Genomic DNA, 19,265 nt, shown 5'->3' with positions numbered 1-19,265 from the left:
CATTTTCAGGCTGGCCACAACCCCTTCAGGGTGGGGGTCCTTGCTGGGGTGCCTGGCCAGCCTGGGTGAGGGGCTGATGGCTGTTTGCAGGCTGGCCATAGCCCCTTCTGAGTGGGGGTCCCCGCTGGGGTGCCTGGCCAGCCTGGGTGAGGGGCTGATGGCTGTTTGCAGGCTGGCCACAGCCCCTTCAGGGTGGGGGTCCTTGCTGGGGTGCCTGGCCAGCCTGGGTGAGGGGCTGAGGGCTGTTTGCAGGCTGGCCACACCCCCTTCAGGGAGAGGGGTCCTGCTGGGGTGCCTGGCCAGCCTGGGTGAGGGGCTGATGGCTATTTGCAGGCTGGCCATGGCCCCCAGCCACCCAAGCTCCCAGTGGAGGCTGGCTGGAAGCAGGTATCTGGGATTTATTTATCTTCTTATAATTAAAACTTTGTTGCCTTGAGCAGAGGCCACAGCTGTCCAGGGCAGGCGGGAAGCTTGGCTTCCTCCATTGCCAGGGCAACCAAGCCTCCTGCTTGCTACAGCTCTGTGGCTGCCAGCAGACATCTTGGTTGGGTTAATTTGCATATAGTCACTCTGATTGGCTGGTGGGTGTGGCTTGGGTGTAGCGGAGGTGCAGTCAATTTGCATTTTTCTCTTTTATTAGATTAGATATTGGAGGTGTGATATAACAAATTTTATCAATGGATGTATGCAACCCAAAATATTTAGAGACCACTGGGCCAGCCCATACAACACTGCATCTTACATGTTAGGGGACTATGTTACAGAGAATATCTGAATTATGTTCACTGTTACTGCTATAGCTGGGGCCACTCCAATTTCTGATGCCACCGCTCTTCCACTGCAATGCAAATTCTGGGTGCTGCTTATTCTAATTATTTGTGTACATCCCTCTCCCTCACTGGATCATAACAACTGGGTCTGTGTCCTCTTCATCATTACATTCTCCACAGTACCTGTCACATACAGTTCTTTGCTTATAGCAGACCATCAATAAATGTGTTGAGAGCAAATAATGTAACCATTTATATCATTTATGTGAAGCATAAAGTAAGCTTCACTGAGCAGTCTCTTGCTTTTTATGGCTTGAAAACTGACATTTCATTATTTCAGAATTTTTTATTTTTACACACAAAAAAAGAGTTGAATCAATCTTAAAGCCCTAGAGCCAAAGAAGTTAGAGGATTCTTGACAGCACAGTACACTTTCTGGAGATTTAAAATTCAGTAACAACGGGACTTATCTTGGCCTATGTTTGGACATGTTATTGGTCAGTGTCAGAAAATAGAGTCTCCTCAATTAGAAAGAATTCTGGTTATTGCAAGTACTTAGAGACATCACTTGATTCACAGTATTTGACTCAAATGTAAACAAGAATCATTATAGGATGAAGTAGTTTCTGATGATTTGTATTTTTAAAAAGGAAGAAAACAATAAATTTGAACACTCAAAATTCTGTCTTAAATTATTGAGGTAGTTCTGGCTATAGGAATTTTTTTTTCTGGGCTCTTTATTAAGAGTGTGAAAATATAATTGCCAATAAAATTTTTAAAAATTGTGGTTGTGAGTATACAATAAGCTACCATTTCTTAACCAGTATAGACCTTGTATTTCTAAGAAGAAGAGTCCCCAGTAAATTTTTATCTGACAAGAATAAAAATTTAGAAAATAGAGGGTTAGGGGGAAACAACTAAAATAGCATTAAAATAGTTTTTAAATGTCAATTATATTTCAATTTAAAAAATGTTGTTTTGTTCATCCTCACCGGAAGATATTTTTCCATCAATGTTTAGAGACAGTGGAAAGGAGGAGGAGAGACACAGAGAGAGAAACATCAATGTGAGAGAGAGAGACACATCGATTGGTTGCCTCCTGCACCTGCCCTGAACAGGCCGGGATCAGGACTGTAACCGAGGTACATGCCTTTGACTGGAATCAAACATGGGACTATTTGGGCCGATGCTCTGTCCACTGAACCATACATGCTAGGGGTAAACAAGTGTTGTTTTTTTTAAGTCACAATAAATAAAAAATGCAAGAAGAAAACTGTTTCATCAGCATAACAATCTGTTCCAGAATCATCCTTTTTTTTTAAATACAGATCCTGCCTCCTGTTTATTTGTACAAATAGCACAGGAGGGCACCAGCTCCAGGTACACAGCAGCCCAGGGGTCACACCAGTCCTTCCATTCTCACATTGGCAGACAGAGACCTCTACTATGGAGCCTTCATAGGCGCCCGGCACCTTCGGGAGCCTGAGCCTGAGCCTGTGTCTGAGCTGCAGCCACAGTCACAGATGCAGCCCGGAGCTTGGTATGAGCCTTGGCCTTGGCCTTTGGCCGGCAGAGCCTGAGATCCCTGGCGATGTGGGCACAAGCACGTTTTCCAAGCTTGGGTGAGCGAAGTAGGCAAGTCGACAGAACTTGCAGTTTCCATCCTTTGGGATCTTGGTCTTGACCTCCTTGGGCCTCACGAGGGCCCTTCCCATTGTGCTTCTTGGCAAAGCACGTGTCCCTCGGGAACTTGGGGTCTACCCCCTTAAGAGATTCGTATCTTTGTGATCGTGGTTTCTTGATGCTGGTTATGTGTGGTGTGGTTCTTGGATTTGGCCATATCTGCAGCGAAGCCCGCAGCTCTCGAAGCACCTGGGATTGTAAGAGAAAGAGCCAGAAGCATCCTCTTTCATTGATCAGGAAACATTGCTGTTGGCTTGATGATCTGCTGAGGCCATAGATTTTGTTTTATGTGTAATGTGCGTTCTTTAATATTTTCCAAGCCAGTCCCCACTGGCTTGAAATGTAATGTCTTGTGCTCTGGCGTTCTTGTTTTGCTCTTGTAGGTCTTGGCAAAATGCTAAACTTCTCACCAATTATTGTGGTGCTCAAGGGCATGCTTTCCTGGCTTGGTTTTCTGGCCGTGCATTGAGAGAGTTAAGTGTAAACAAATCTCCTCACACCACTACACAGACTTGCCCTCCTGAGAAGCAGGGGTGGGGGTTGGGGAACAGTGTTCACTGATGAGCAGCTTTAAACATGTGGGATGACAAGATCAAACCAACTGCCTCAAAGCCACTGCTCGAAAGGAATTATGATATTCAGATATCTCCCTTTCTCCTTTTAAGGTTCTTGAGGGCAGTATTTTTTTTAACATATATTTTTATTGATTTCAGAGAGGAATGGAGAGGGAGAGAGAGAGAAACATCAATGATGAGAGAGAATCATTGATCGGCTGTCTCCTATCCTACTCACCCGCCACTGGGGATTGAGCCCACAACCTGGGCATGTGCCCTGACCAGGAATCGAACCGTGACCTCCTGGTTCATAGGTCAATGCTCAACCACTGAGCCACACTGGCTGGGCAGAGGGCAGTATTTTTTTTTTTAAATCTTTATGTTGCTAGCACTTGTCAGAGTATTCAGGGACTTCTTAATGTTTATTATGCAATTTTTATGAATTATGAACGTGACATTCTGGGGTTTATTATATAGGAATAGCCTTTTACTTGCCTCTTGCCCCTTTAGAAATTACCTTTTCTCTGTAATTTTTACAACCTTCTTGGGGTACAATCAGAGAACAAATTCATTTTTGTTTCCCATTGTTAGTTGGAATTTACTCATTGGGAGCAGTTTATTCACTGAATGAAATTTAGGGCAAGCCCCAGAACTTCTCAGCTCATACTCAGGTTATAAAATGTCCTTTGGTCAGTAATTGAAATGCCCATATGCATTAATAGTCAAAACCTCAATTCTGATTACATTTAAAAAGTTCTTCCTGTTGAGGGAAAAGGATGTGGTCAGGCGAGACAGAGAGAGGAGAGGTCTAGATTCTAATGTTAGGTTCCCCTGGTTTTGGCCCAAGTTTAAAGCTGATTCTTTTTCTCATGGTCTTTTTCCTGGGATCTTCACAGGCCCTTCTCAACTCTATCTCCTGGGATTTCTCACCAGCAGTTCACTTGACCTGGACTAATGTCTTTTTGCTCTTGCCAATCCCTTTATGGTAAATAATTTCATCTTCTTTGTCCCAATGTCTTCTTGTAGGGCATGCACACAATGCAGCCACTCCTCCATCATTCTATTAACGTCTACTCTATATTTTCCAAGGCAGATATTAAATCGCCAAAGTATCCTAAATGACATCAATCTTCTTTCAAATCCCTTTTTTTTTTTATCCTCACCTGAGGATATTTTTTCCATTGATTTTTAGATAGAGTGGAAGGGAGGGGGAGAGACACAGAGAGAGAAACATTGATGTGAGAGAGACACATCAATTGGTTGCCTCCCATACCTGCAACCAATATACGTGTCCTTGACAGGAATTGAACCCGGGCCCTTCAGTCCACAGACCACTGAGCAAAGAGAGATTTGGCTAGGGCTCAAATCCCTCTTGACTTGAGGTGAAAGGGGGAGTTCTGAGGGTAACAACCCATCCTGGTTTGATCCCTGACCTCCTGGTTCTCCTGGTTTATAGATTGATGCCCAACCACTGAGCCATCATGGCCAGGCTCATTATTCTTGTTTTTATTATTATTGATTAAAGTATTACATATGTCTCCTTTTACCCCATTGGCCTCTCCCCAGCCACTCCCCCCACCCCCAGCACATGCCCTCAACATTATTTTTTATTGGTTCCAAATTATTCCATTTTATAGACTGGCAGGTGTGACTCAGTTGGTTGAGCATAGTCCCATGCACCAAGAGGTTGCTGGTTTAATTCCCAGTCAGGGCACATGCCCGGGATGCAGGCTTGATCCCCAGTAGGGGGGGCATGCAGGAGGCAGCTGATCATTGATATTTCTCTCTTCCTTTCTTTCTAAAAAATAAATTTAAAAAATATTTCATTTTATGAATATACCTGAAATGATTGAACATGGTACCTACTGATGAACACATAGGATGATTCTAATCTTTTCTTGTTACAAGGTGCACTATAGTAAAGAAGCTTGTATCTTGACCTTTTCCCATGTTTGTGAACATATTCTATTAAAAATCACAAGTAGACTTGGTGGATGAGAGGGGTGTGTTTTTAAATAGTGCTAGATATTTTTAAATCACCCTCTACAAAAATTATACTAATTTAACTGCCACTATTAATTTTCTATACTGTTGCCCACATAGCATATTGTCATTTTTTTTCCTCTTTACCAAAGATGACAGGTGAATAAGTAATGCCATGAAAGAGGTCTATGAGTGAGGATGAACATTTTATTAACTCCTATTGTTGTTATAACAAATTACCACAAATTTAGTGATTTTAACAACATATACCATTTATGATCTCCATTTCCATGGGTCATAAGTTCAGAGTCTCACTAGGCTGAATTGAGGTGTCTACTGAGCTATGTTTTCATCTGGAAGTTCAACTGGGAAGGGTTTGCTTTGGTTGCAAAATTGGTTCCTTGCAGTTGGAGGACTGAGGTCACCATTTTTCTTGCTGCCTGTCAGCTGGGAGCCCCCCTTGGGTTGTAGAATCCCTTGCCATTCCATGCCCCTGTCAGGTGGGCCGTGACATGGCAGCTTACTTCTTCAAAGTTGGCAGGAGGATCTCTCACTGCAGTCTGCTAAGATGGAGTTGTGCATAACATAATGCCATCAAGGGAGTGATTACCCCCTTTATCTTCGCTTTGTAATGCAACCTACTTAAGGAGTGACTATGCCATGGAACTCACAGTGCCCACTCACACTCAGCAGGAGGGGTTTATTCAGGTTGTGCACACCAAAGGGCAGGAATCTGGAGTCATTTTAGAAGTCTAGCTATCGTAAGCATTTTTCCCATAAGTTTAAATGACATTTGCATTTTCTTTCTGTGAACTGTCTTTTGATGGTCTTTGCTGATTTTTTACATATTCTGAACACAGCAAGATTGCATAAAGATTTCACAAGAAATGAAGTGAAGGGGGAAAAATCCACTGGACAAGTGTTTTCCCTTCAGAGAAAGGCGAGGTGGGTGGTAAAAGACGTCCTTCTCTGAGACCAAGCCTGTGCCTCTGCAGCCCTCCTCTCACTGAGGAGGGGCTCTGAGCCTAGTTCCTGCATTTCCCATCAAGATCTCAATGGCTGGAGCGGAGTGGGAGGGGGGTGAGGGGGAGGGAGTGGATTAAGCAGACCCACTTCAATACTAATTTAATATCAGAAGTTTGATTGCTAGTCTGGATCGATCCTTGCCTACTACTTCTTGGAGAACTGAGTTCTGTAACTTTGTGTTTACTTTAGGCCTACCTTGATAATCCAGGGTAATCTTCCTACTTTTTAGGTTGGCTAATTAGCAACCTTAATTCTACATGTTGCTTTAGTTTTCCTTTTGTCATGTAATGTAATTTATTCTCAGGTTCTTGGGATTAGGACATTTGCGGGGGACGGAGGGGGGGGGAGGCATTATTCTGCCTACACTAGATGCTATTAGCTTAATTTGGTTAACACGCCCTCCACAATGACTACTGGGAGTAGATGTAGGACCTGTAGCCCCCACCAGAATTCCTACAATTTAGTTAAGCCACTCATGGAACATATTTCCTGTTGGAAGTTAATAAATTAGCATACCAGTTTACATGTGATCTTGGACTTTTAGCTTCCAGAACTGTGAGAAATAAATGTTTGTTGTTTATGAACTGGACAGTTTATGGAATTTGTTTTAGCAGCTGAAGTGGACTAAGATAACCACTTTATACTAAATATTGAGCTAAACACTTTACATGATCTCATAAAGCTTTAGGGTTAGTTCTAGAAGGCTCATAATGGATGATGATACTACAACAACAATGATGATAATGAAAATAGTAGCTGATATTTTTTGAAGATCTTCTATGTGCCAGGAATTATGCTAAGCACTTTTTACACATTATCTCATTAAATCACCGAACAATGTAAGGTAAAGACTGATATTTGTTAGGACTGTTGAATTTTACAGGTTTTATTTTTCATTAAGAGAGGTTAAACAGGCCCTGACTGGTTTGGCTCAGTGGATAGAGCGTTGGCCTGCGGACTTAAGGGTTCCGGGTTCGATTCCAGTCAGGGGCATGTGCCTTGGTTGTGGGCACATCCCCGGTCGGGGGTGTGCAGGAGGCAGCTGATCGATGCGTCTCTCTCTCGTCGATGTTTCTGACTCTCTTTCCCTCTCCCTTCCTCTCTGTAAAAAATCAATAAAATATATTTTTTTAAAAAAGAGAGGTTAAACAGTTTGCTCTGGTTGAAAGCAAAGAGAAATATAAGGATAAGAAACCAGAATGCTCTAGAAAGTTGAGGAGATTACACATCTAAATATTTGGACACATGGTTCGTATTATACACTGCTATTCAAATGAAAGACTGGGTTTTATCTAACTGGATTGTGTTCTATACTGAAGGTAGTCAGAGACCAGCAGGCAAGGAACAAAGTCTGCCCCATCCCACTGGATGCTGCTGGCAGCACATGCCTCAGCCATCTGCCTTGGCAATGCCAGGCTGATCCCTAGCCCAGAGACCTGTGCAGATAGCATAGCGGAAGGGAAAGCAGCACCTCCAAACACATAATCCCCAGGTCCTGAAGGGGACCAAAGTGTTTTTGTTTGTGTTATTCCCCCCCCCCCGGAAGCAATAAGGCATCCCTCCCCACCTCGAGAAATGAGAGCTATCTCAATTTAAATGAAACTTCCCAGTTCAGTCTCATGCATTGGTCAAGTTCAGATTCTGTCACTCTAATCTCACTGTCTTCCATGGGTCCTGCGTGAGGCTGCCTCTTCTGCAGAGAGGCTGAGGAAGTCATGGATAGGAAAGCACTTTAGAAACTAAAACACAGTGCATATGAGACATAGATTTGTACAGCTACTATTATTTGTCCCTCGTGGCTTGGGAACCTCCACAAATATTTTGCTTTAGCAGGTGGTGAAGATTTTATGAGTAAATAATGCAACTAGGAAAGGCTCCCTCCGACTATGCCACTTTCCTTTGCAAAATATCCCTGTATTGCCCGACTGGCATGGCTCAGTGGTTGAGCTCAGTGGTTGTGTTGATTTCTGAACTGGAGGTCACAGTTCAATTCCCGGTCAGGGCACATGCCCTGGTTGCGAGCTTCATCTCCAGTGGGGGGGAGTGCTGATCAATGATTCTCTGTCATCATTGATGTTTCCATCTCTCTCTCTCTCCCCCCCTTCCTTTCTGAAATCAATACAAATATATATTTTTTAAAAATCCCAGTATTTCTGCAGTGCTTACAGAATCAAGCCCAAAATCCATGAGCCACCATTCAAGGCCCATTAAAATAAAACCTAACCATCCGTGTCAGTCACTGCAGTCTCCTAGAGACGTGCAACTGGGGAGTGGTGGTGGGGTTCATTCACATCCTGGGGGTGAACCTTTGATAAATGGGGACCAGAACCACATTTCCAATTCCACAAGATAACTACCGACCTAAGATGCATTTTGTTCCTCAGACCCAGCAATGAGATGCATCTAGCAATGGCCGGCTCAGAAACATCCTTGTCCTGGGTCTCCTTCCTTCTCTGCTTCCCTGCTCTTGTCCCTCACTTCTGCTCCCGAATAAAGTAATAAATAGTGCACAGGGACTTCCTGCCTCAGGCTCTGCTTTCTGGAGCAGCCAGTTAAGACATTCCTCATTTCCACCTGTTGAAAAACAAACAATAAAAACAAACCCTCATCATTCATTTGATCATCTTATAACATCATTTGTTTGAGACCATATAAGATGACTGAGTAAGAAAAGGGCTCAGAGTCCACACTGGTTTGGAATCCTGGCTCCACCAGTTATTAGCTGTGTCACCTTGAGTAAATTGCTATGGTAGATGCTACGGAGCAACTTATTTAAAAGTTATTCCACCCTCCTTCTAGCTGGATAGTGGAGGCTAATATCTACATTCTCTAAATGGTAATGCGGCTGGCATTCTGGATGTGAGTTAGATGTACTTGGGTTAGATTTGAAAGGCAGAACTGAGTCAAAGATCATTTTCCTCCTTCTTCCCGGCTTTTCCAACTGGTGAGCAAGACAGCAACAGTGTTCCCACGGCTACACTCCCTCATCCTGGATGTTGTGAGGCTGTTGCAATGACAGAAGGGTTTGATGTTTGCTCTCCATATCCCTGGTCAGAGTAAAATGAGCAAGGAACTATTTTCAGTTTGTGAAAGACTATCGGTTCAATGACCCGTGTATATAAAGGTAGAACTTTCAGAACAATGGCTTTCAAGGAAAAACAGCTGAATTGGCCCTAAAATGGAAGTAATTGCAAAAACAAATAGGAGAGCAACTTACCTCTTTTTGAAATAATGCTTCTCCTTGCTTGAGGACTTACTTAGAACCTAATCTTAACTCTACCATCTGTCACTGTGTGACGGTGGGTAAAACACTGGGACTCTCTCAGCCTCTGCTCCACATCTGTAACATGTAAACGTGATCCCAGCCCAGTGTGAGGCCCTGGGTGTGAAGGCATCTGCCGGCTGTCGGCTGCCTGTGTCTTGGCCAGGTGTTTGTCCATCCCTATGTCTGTTGTCAGTGGATCCATGTGGATCTATATGTGTGTATCTGAATGTATCTTTTGTGTCTGTAGATGTGTTCACTTGTGTCTGTGTGAGTTTTTATGGACATGTGACTGCTCATGAGTATGTTTGTGTACACTTGTGCTGATGGGTATATGTATATCTATCTAAGCTATGGAAGTGTGTGTTAGGTACGTGATAATGGGTGGGTGCTTGTCCATGTACCATCCGAATGCAGGTATGCGCATGCATATGTCTTTGCCTGTGTCTCAATACTTGAGTGATTTCAGGTGAGTCACTCAAATGTATGGGCTCAGCCTTCCTATACACATGCACAGAGCGCCCTCTAGTGCTCAACAGGGGAAAGTGCCTTGCCTACTACAGCATAGCAGAGCCTGAATTGCCTTCAATAAAGCGGGGGTGTGGCTTGGTCCCTGTATCTTCGCGGCCAAGTTTCCAGGACCGTCCTTGAGAGGCAGAGGAGGATCATGGACTCTGGAGTTGGGAACCCACGTAACAGAGAACTCTGCACAGGCTGCAGCCCACAGGAAGCTGCCTAATGGTGTGGGTGAACGTAGGCCCCCACTGGTGGTGGGAAGAGGATCACCAGGGAGGGGGCGGGACATGGGGGTGAGGACTCAGTCCATGGCTTTCTACTTGGGGAGTCAGCAGGTGGAGGCAGGTTACTGGGACATAACCGGGTTGCAGGGGTTAGGAGCCTACCTTGTGGCCTCTCATTGGAGGGTGTCTGCACCCAGAAAACACTACCTTCCCGTACAGCTCTGCATGCAAAATTTGGGGCCGACAGCATAGAGCATGCAGGTGCTGTGCATGGGATGTTTACTCCGTGCCAGGCACTGCGCAAAACTCTTTTTAAAATTTAATTTTATTGACTTTATTGGGGCAACACTGGTTAATAACATTATATAGGTTTCAGGGGCACAATTCTATAATACATCATCAGTATATTGTACTGTGTGTTTACTACCCCAAGTTAAGTTTCCTTCCATCACCATTATTCTCCCTTTCCCCTCCCCTACCTTCCTCTACCCCCTTTCCCTCTGGTATCCCCATACTGTTGTCTGTTAGGTTTTTTTCCTTAATCCCTTCACCTTTTTCATCCAGCTTCCTCTCCCCTTCCCCCCTGACAGCTGTCGACCTCTTTTCTGTATCTATAAATCTGTCTCCACTTTGTTAGTTTATTTTGATCATTAGATTCCACATATACGTGAAATCATATGGCGCTTGTCTTTGTCTGCGTGGCTCATTTCACTTACCGTAACACTTTCCAGGTCCATCCATGCTGTTGCAAAAGGTAAGATTTCCTTCTTTTCTACAGCCGAGTAGTATTCCATTGTCTAAATTTACCACAGCGTTGTTATCCACTCTCCTACTGATGGGCACTTGGACTGCTTCCAAATCTCGGCTATTGTAAATAATGCTGCAATGAACATAGGGGTGCATTTATTCTTTCAAATGAGTGTTTCGGGTTTCTTTCGGTATATTCCCAGAAGCGGAATGGCTGGGTCATAAGGCAGGTCCATTTTTAATTTTTTGAGGGCTGGTGTGTTGCTTGTTGTAGATGCTCAAATTTATGTTTCAGAACATCCACTTTCAAGGAAAAACAGCCAAATTGTCCCTAAGACGGAAGTAATTGCAAAAGCAAATGAGAGCAACACATCCCTTTTTGAAATAAGTCCCACTACAACAGCATGGATGGACCTGGACAGCATCACACCAGGTGCAATAAGCAGCCAGAGAAAGACAAGCACCACCCAACCCCACTCATGTGGAATCTAATGAACAAAACAAGCCAACAAACAAAATTAAAAATTAAAAACCCATTAGGCTAGGCCTCCTGGAGCCCGTGCAGCTGTGAGGGGCCTGTCTGGCCTCCACATGTGCTGGGCGCCGGCCCACCTCCCGGCCTGGGGTGCCCAGGGTGGAGGTGGCAGTAATGCTGACGCTGGCGAGCCACCTGCAGCGGATGACGGTCTCAGAGGGTCCCGGATGTCAGCCACAGCCTCCGTCTCCAACGAGGGTGTCTGTGAGAGACAGGCGGCTCCTTAAAGAGGCTGCAGAACTTGAAGCTAACTTGCCTTGTGTAGGAAATGGGCCTCGGTGATCCTTCTCCAGCAGGGCCTGCTTTTGACGGAGACGGTTGGGTTGGTGAATTTCCCCAGGGCAAACAGAATGTAGGGAGGAGGGAAGAGAATGTAAGAGCAACTGTGCAGGGGGCCAGCATCATGGTGGAAACCCCCCAGCACCTGCCTCAGCCAGACAGAGGGAGGTGGAGGCAACTAGAAAAGGCCTCAGCCCAATTTTTTAAAATGGCGCCATGGGACACAGCAATACCTGGGTCAGTGGTTCTCAACCGTGGCTGCACATTAGAATCACCTGGGAATCTTTTTAAAATCTTGATTTCTGGGCCTCATCCTCCGGAAATTCTGTTTCTTTGTTATAGGGTGGGGCCACAACATTAGTAACAAAGAAACAGAATTTCCAGAGGATGAGGCCCAGAAATCAGGATTTTAAAAAGATTCCCAGGGGATTCTAATGCGCAGCCAAGGTTGAGAACCACTGACTGACCTAGGAGATGTGTGAGGAAACAGGTGAGCCCATAGTACTCAGCCAGTGAGGAGCCGGAGGAGGGACTGGCTAAATGGGCTGTGATCGCTGGCCCAGGGGTGCCTGTACCCCCCGAGGGACACCTGCTCTCCAGACTGTAAGAAAAGTCCCCTTTCGCCATACTTCTATCTCCGAGCACGTTATTTGCACACGGACAGGTGAGCACTTCTCACACCTTGTACATGTGAAACAGTGCACTTTCCTGATCCAAACAAGCTCAGTGCTTTCAGCCAACCTGTCACCCTAGATGAGGCTTACTGCCAGGGAGGACAATTTCAGGTTGAAACAGAAGTTCCTGTTGCGTACAGCACGGTGCCTCCACAGGTGAGATGCTTGACCAGGGCCTGGCACCCCAACATCACTCAGACGGCGAGATATGTGGGAGTTTACTGAGAACATTGGATCCACGAGGACAGTGAAGGGTGTTGTTTGGGGATTAAACTCTGTGTGCACTGATCTGAACTTCGATGACCCCCTGGATATCGAGGCTGCAGAGCATTGCCTAGGGACCAGGAGGACTTCCTGAATCCGGCGGAGACCACACTAGGCGGTACGCAGGTGACAGGCGGGGAGCCTGCCTCCGGGACTGTGCCCGAGGGTCCTCTCCAGCGCCTGGGCCTCCGCCCCAGTCCTCGCTCCCTCAGACCCAGGCTCTGCGGTCCAGTGACCTGTCCTGTGGAGGAACTTCTTCACGACTGCCCATGGTCCACGGAGAGTCCCACATAAATGCAGCAAGGACATGTGTTTGGCTGGTTAGCATGGCTCAGTGGTTGAGCATCGACCTATGAACCAGGAGGTCACGGTTTGATTCATGGTCAGGGCACATGCCCAGGTTGCGGGCTCGATCCCCAGTAGGGGGCATGCAGGAGGCAGCCGATCAATGATTCTCTTTCATCATTAATGTTTGTATCCCTCTCTCTTCCTCTCTCTGAAATCAATAGAAACATATTTTAAAAAGAGAAAAGAAAATGTGTTTGGGCTCTAAAGAGTTGTCTGCTTACCTTAGCATGTTTATTTTTGTGAACGTGTACTGGGTAGGCGGAGGAGATGCCTGGAAGTTGTAATGAACTCAGAAGGAGCCTGCTTCCTCTCTTCTCCCAAAGCCCTTCCCTGCTCTGCAAAGCCCATGACCTTCGGGGAACTGGCAGGTGGTCCTCAGAGCCCGCTGCAAGCTGTGATTGGATGCACAGTCTCTTAGCTCCTCCCACAAACCTGGGCCCTGCCTCAGATTGCGGTCATTCACTGTAGATCTCTTACAGAAATGCGTACTTTATTTACTGTGAGCATATATTGGAACAGATTTGTAATTTGTAAAAATTAATGCTTTATTATTTTTTTTCCTGTTAAACACACACACACACACACAACCCATTAGGCTCTTTCCATTCGAGCCCATATTGTATTTCCCCCCTTATTATTGTCCCGCCATAGTTGGGCCCCTGTAGCTGCCTCTCCTCTCCCTGGAGTGCCTCAGCAGGCAGCTGCCTGTCACCATGGTAGTGGCCTCTCCAGAGAGTGTCTTCCTCTGGCGATAGTGTCTGCCTCTGGGGATAGGGCCTGGCCCAGTAGCTGCCTCTGCGGTTGGTAGCTGCCTGTTGCAATATTCCTGGGCCGGATAGCTGCCTGGACAGAGTGCCTGCCTTACTCTGATTTTGAAAAATTGTTTAAAAATTAACCACAAATGTTTGTCAGAGGATTATTTGTAAATCCGCAAGTAATCCTGATACAGAATGCAAATTAAAAACGAACTCTTGACATTTTTATTTCCAGCAGCTTAGCAAGAATGGATATTCTGAAACACACACCCAGGTCAAACACACAAATGTTAAGTAAATGAGAGTAAACATACTGAGCTTAGAAGAAAGTAAGGGAAGTCCTTAATGAATAAATAAGCAGATAAATAACAACAACAACAAAAATCGTCAACCTTCAGGCACTCTCCCTCCTGGAAACACGCCTTTCTCTTCCGTCTCCTCGCCCCCCCACCCACCCCCTCACCCCAGGCATCTTACCATTAGCTTCCTCACTCCCAAGCTCCAAGGGCCCTTCCTTTACCCCTAGAGCTTGTTTCCCAAGCCCATTTCTTCTAGGAATTACTTCTTCTATCTCTGTGATTTACCCAATAAATGTTCTCTTACAGTTTGGGTCTTGCTCTGGAATCTTTCCCAGCCAGAACCCAAGTACCAAGGTTGTTGGACCCAGGTTTGGTCTGACCCCACTGGTCTAACACCTGGTGTCATTCTTGCTGCCTACAACATATTTGGTGCTATGACTCAGATTGTTTTATCACTGGTTACAAGCCCTACTTGCACTCAGGGAATACCACCTCCAGACACCATCATCACCACCTCCTTCTGTGCCCAGGCCTCATGGTCCCTCTGACAGAGAGCAAGGATGTTTTGTCTCTGAAGAAAAACATCACCCTTTTCAGCAGGAAGCAGCCACAGTAGAGACCCTATGCCCCTTTTCTCTGAAAGATTGCAGAGCCAAGATCCTTGAGGGAGGGACGTTGTAGGCAGTTGGGCAGACATGAGCAGAGCAAGGACAATGGGCCAGGTGCAGAAGGCCATCAGGGTGGAAAGCCCCAGGTGCCTGGCAATGGACAATCAGTTGTAGTGTGGAGCGCATCCCCAGAGTGACTTTTCCTCCCCTGGCATATCACTGACCATGAGGTTTGGACCCCCCTGATCTTTCCTCCCTAGAGCTAACATTTAGGCCTAAGTTGTATTTCAGCTCCAGGCCCAGCTAAGCAACCAAACCAGCTCTGGCTGAGGTCAGGACCAGCTGCAATAAATAATGAGCCCCTGCCGGGCGATCAATCAGTGGAGACCGCAACCCTGAAAGAACACACCTGGGACACTGCTGAATATTCTATTAAGATCCTCTCCTGGGACCTCTCCTAAACTCTCCACCCTTAAAGCCCTTAGGACGAGCACCCAGTACACACTCCCTCCTGGAGCACGCTGTGCCTTTCCCTTCCCTTCCGCTCCCCCTCCCAGACCCAGGCACTTTACCACTAGCCTCCTCACTCCCAAGCTCCAAGGGCCCTTCCTTTACCCCTAGAACTTGTTTTTAAGCTCATTTCTTCTAGGAATTACTTTTTCTACCTCTGTGATTTACCCACACACACAAAAAAGAGCATCAATATTCAAAAACAAAACAAAACAGAACTGAAAACATTGTGTGTTGACCTGAGCTGGGTCTCTCACTCAGAGACCTAGAACTTGGCTGGTTAAAAGCTCCAAAGGAATAGAATTTTAACCTGACAAAGTGAGTTGAATCTGAGATCTCCACCTCCCCTGACCCACATAAACCAGATCTTTGGTTAAAAAGATGAGCCTATGCCCCGGCCCAAGGGTTTGACCACCTTCCCACGCACAGAAGGATGGCGGCTCCTGGGTTCAATTCCCTGTCAGGGCACATACCCATGTGGGTTTGCTCCTTCCTCTTCAGCTCCTGAACACGTTTCCCTTCCTCTCTCTAAAATAAATAAATATATATATATTTAAAAAAAATTAAAAAGTTGAATTTAGAAGAGTCTTCTTTATACCTATTTTATTACATATTTGTTTATACATATTAAATATTGAATTATAAATAAACATCTATATCTCAAAAGTAAACGGGCCCTCAACCTTAGCATGTACTTTGGGAATCCACCTGTGACCCCTCGGTGAAGCGGACGAAGGTTTAACCACTGAACATAGCCATCAAGTACTAACTACCCTTTTAGTAACAATAAGTTTGTTCCGGATCCGCTCCTTTATGGCTCACACTCCCCCTCTGGTGGTAAGTCCCTGAAACTGCAGATTATTTCCCTGTTACGTCTTTGTTGCAGTGAGGAGCCAAACTACTGCAGACTTCCAGCTCCACCCTGTGCTCTTTGTAAACTTTCCACTCAGAGGGACCTGCTACTCTCAGAGTAAAATGATACATATATCACACACAACAAATCATTTAATAGGTCCCTTCCTCCTGGGAAACTGAACAATCAAAGTGGCTTTGCCTGGTTAGTGTACTAAGTGAGAATGTGGGATGGGGGAAATTGCAATACAGTCTAGGTTTATTTTGGACAATGATACTTTAAGAGGAGAGTAATTTGGAGAAATATTTGAAAGAACATGTAGAACATTGTGCACTTACATGCGATTAGCATTAAAATTAGTCTGACATTAATCAATTACTTTGCTGGAGTTCTTAACCTAATTTTTTTTCTGACTTTTAAGCCTGTTCCTCTGTCTCATTTTCCCTCTGTGATAATAGACAACAGATGCCCATCACTATTTGCATATTGTTCTTTCACATGCTGATATTGTTTACTAAATTTTTCTATTCCTGGCATCTTTGAGAGTTCTTATTAAGTATATTAATCATAGGATGTGTTTCTAGTGCTTTTATCTCATTCACTCATTGCACTTAACTCTTAGTTATGTCAACTTTTTAATCAAGTAAAGGCTAGATACTCAGCCATTTATTACACTAAGATATTCTTAATTTCTGTTTCTTTTCTAAAAAAAGTATCACAATATAGCACTCCTTGTATTTTAAAACTTAAACTCTGCCGAGCCAGTGTGGCTCAGTGGCTGAAGATTGACCTATGAACCAGAAGGTCATAGTTTGATTCCGGGTCAGGATACATGCCTGGGTGTGGGCTCGATCCCGAGTAGGGTGCATGCAGGAGGCAGCCAATCAATGATTCTCTTTCATCATTGATGTTGCTCTCTCTCCCTCTCCCTTCCTCTCTGAAATCAATAAAAATATATTTAAAAACAACAAAAAAAACCCCTTAAACCCTATTATCCTAAACACAATTTGAAGTGTAAATATTATACATGTAAGGACACTTAATCCCAGAAGAAATTGATCTGTCCCAGATGTCTGGTTTGCTGCTCACCGGTAATCTTCCTGTCAGCCTAAGTAAGCCTTTTATCAGTTCAGAATCCGTTCACAGTTTTTTCATTCCGAAGCCCTTAAGAGGAAAATACTGGGCTGATAATAAAACAAACAAACAAAAAAACAAAAAAACATTGTGGTAGCTTTTCTCCCTTTGTGAAAACAGGTGACATTATACACATCTTAAGCATATACATACCGAGAATTTTGACATTTGAAATGTGATGTGAAAAAAACAACAACTCAGGTCTGAGTTAACAGGGTGAAATTGAGAGGGAAATACTCAGTGTGTTACCAGGAGTCTGAGGGTCGTGCAAGTAAGATTGTACGTCAGGGAAAGGGTTGTGGAAAAGGGAGACTTCCAATATGTACATTATGTAATGTTTAAACAGTTGATCTATAAGTATTCAGGGTACTTTTGACATATTTTACTTTTTAATCATTGTAAGAAAGGAATAAAAATAATATTCCGAGGTCCAGGTGCCTTCCCTGTTATGGTGGAGGAGCTCTATGGGGACCCTCAGAGGATGTGACCTCCGGTGGACCCATTAGCTGGACTCCATTAGAGGCTCCTCCCCCCGCCCCTTGGAATGCGCTTTCTGCTGGCCTTCTCTGTGCTAGGAGTAAGGCATTGCTGAGAACATCTGGATGGCATGTGCAGCTGGACCTAGTTCAGGCCCCTACAAATTGTTAAGATTCCAGTGGGCAGATACGGAGATCTAGTCTTACTGCATCCCAAGACAAGCCTTGTAAGTATCCCTGCTTTTGACCTCTATGTAGGGTGTGGTGGCCTGTAGGTTAGGGGCATGTGGACACTGGTTATAAAGCAGCCTACGCCAGCTGATCCAATGCACTTGTTTGAGAAATTACACCTATCACACTGCAGCAAAGAAGGGAAATGAACCTCTGATGCAGTGAGCTGGCCTCTTACAGCAAGAAAAGGGAAATGTGACCCGAGCCCCCCCTCCACCACCATCAAATAGTCTCTCTAATTTTGGCTTAGCTGACGTCTCATCCTCCAGTCTCAGTTTTTAAAAAAATATATTTTACAGAGAGGAAGGGAGAGGGATAGAGAGTTAGAAACATCGATGAGAGAGAAACATGGATCAGCTGCCTCCTGCACACACCCTACTGGGGATGTGCCCGCAACCAAGATACATGCCCTTGACAGGAATCAAACCTGGGACCTTGAGTCTGCAGGCCGGCGCTCTATTCACTGAGCCAAACCGGTTAGGGCCTCCAGTCTCAGTTTAAAAACTTCTCTTTCTCAGACTGGTCAGTTCTTCCTCCCTCCAAGTCTAAATCGGGTCTATAGACTGCTCCCCATCCCAGTACTTAATGTTTTCATAGTACTGCCGGCGGTTTGAATATGGATGCTCATTTGACTCTCACAGATTATGAGCTTCCTGAAGGAAGAGCCTACATCTGTTTCATTTCCCACCGTATTCCTCACCCAGCACTATGCCTGGCATATAGCGGTGCTCAGTACTGTGTTGCATAAATGGAGAGTAGCTGTGTCTGTGAGACTGTTGAGTACTCCATGAGTGTAGTTCCATATTTCACCACCCCAAGTGCCTCTTTTGAAACGTTCATCTGAATCTTTTTTGCAATTATATCATTATGCTTTCTAAGAGAGAAACGTACTGCCTGTCTCTAGCAGTGATGTACGCTTCATGGTAGGTGTACATCACAGGCTTCCCTAAGAATCTAAAATATGACATTGGGACAGAAGGCATTGTGCTGAGATAATACCTACAATAGATATTTGCTGACAGGCTCATGTTTTTAAACAGTCCCTTTCATCTTATTGTTTCCCTGCTCAAGAATGTACAATGCCTTTCTCTTGGGCAATTATATTGTCACTAGAGGCCGGGTGCATGGATTTGTGCACTGGTGGGGTCCCTTGGCTTGGTCTGTGGGGATTGGGTTGAAACCTGCTCTCCGACATCCCCTAAGGCAGTGGTCGGCAAACTCATTAGTCAACAGAGCCAAATATCAACAGTACAACGATTGAAATTTCTTTTGAGAGCCAAATTTTTTAAACTTAAACTATATAGTTAGGTACATTGTTATTAACTTTATTAGGGTACTCCTAAGGCTTAGGAAGAGCCACATTCAAGGGGCCAAAGAGCCACATGTGGCTCACAAGCCGAAGTTTGCCGACCACGGCCCTAAGGGGTCCTGGATTTTGAGAGGGTGGTTATTGGGTGACTCACCCCAGAATCGGACTCCCTCCTCTCTGGTTCCAGGTGGGTCACCTGAGAACCGCCGCTGCCAAGTGACCACA

The 19,265-nt window shown here is 45.0% G+C and overlaps 2 pseudogenes; one reads left to right on the top strand and one right to left on the bottom strand.

The window, feature by feature from the left end:
* Positions 1–2,225: 2,225 nt before the first annotated feature.
* Positions 2,226–2,610, bottom strand: LOC102441661 (annotated as a pseudogene).
* Positions 2,611–11,414: 8,804 nt separating this feature from the next.
* On the top strand, positions 11,415–18,522 carry LOC102441354 (annotated as a pseudogene).
* The last annotated feature ends 743 nt before the right edge of the window (positions 18,523–19,265 follow it).

The sequence above is a fragment of the Myotis lucifugus genome, unplaced genomic scaffold (assembly GCF_000147115.1).
Source record: "Myotis lucifugus unplaced genomic scaffold, Myoluc2.0 scaffold_1, whole genome shotgun sequence".
Classification (NCBI taxonomy): domain Eukaryota; kingdom Metazoa; phylum Chordata; class Mammalia; order Chiroptera; family Vespertilionidae; genus Myotis; species Myotis lucifugus.
The sequence above is the reverse complement of the archived record's forward strand: the minus strand, read 5'-3'. Positions and strand labels throughout refer to the sequence as shown.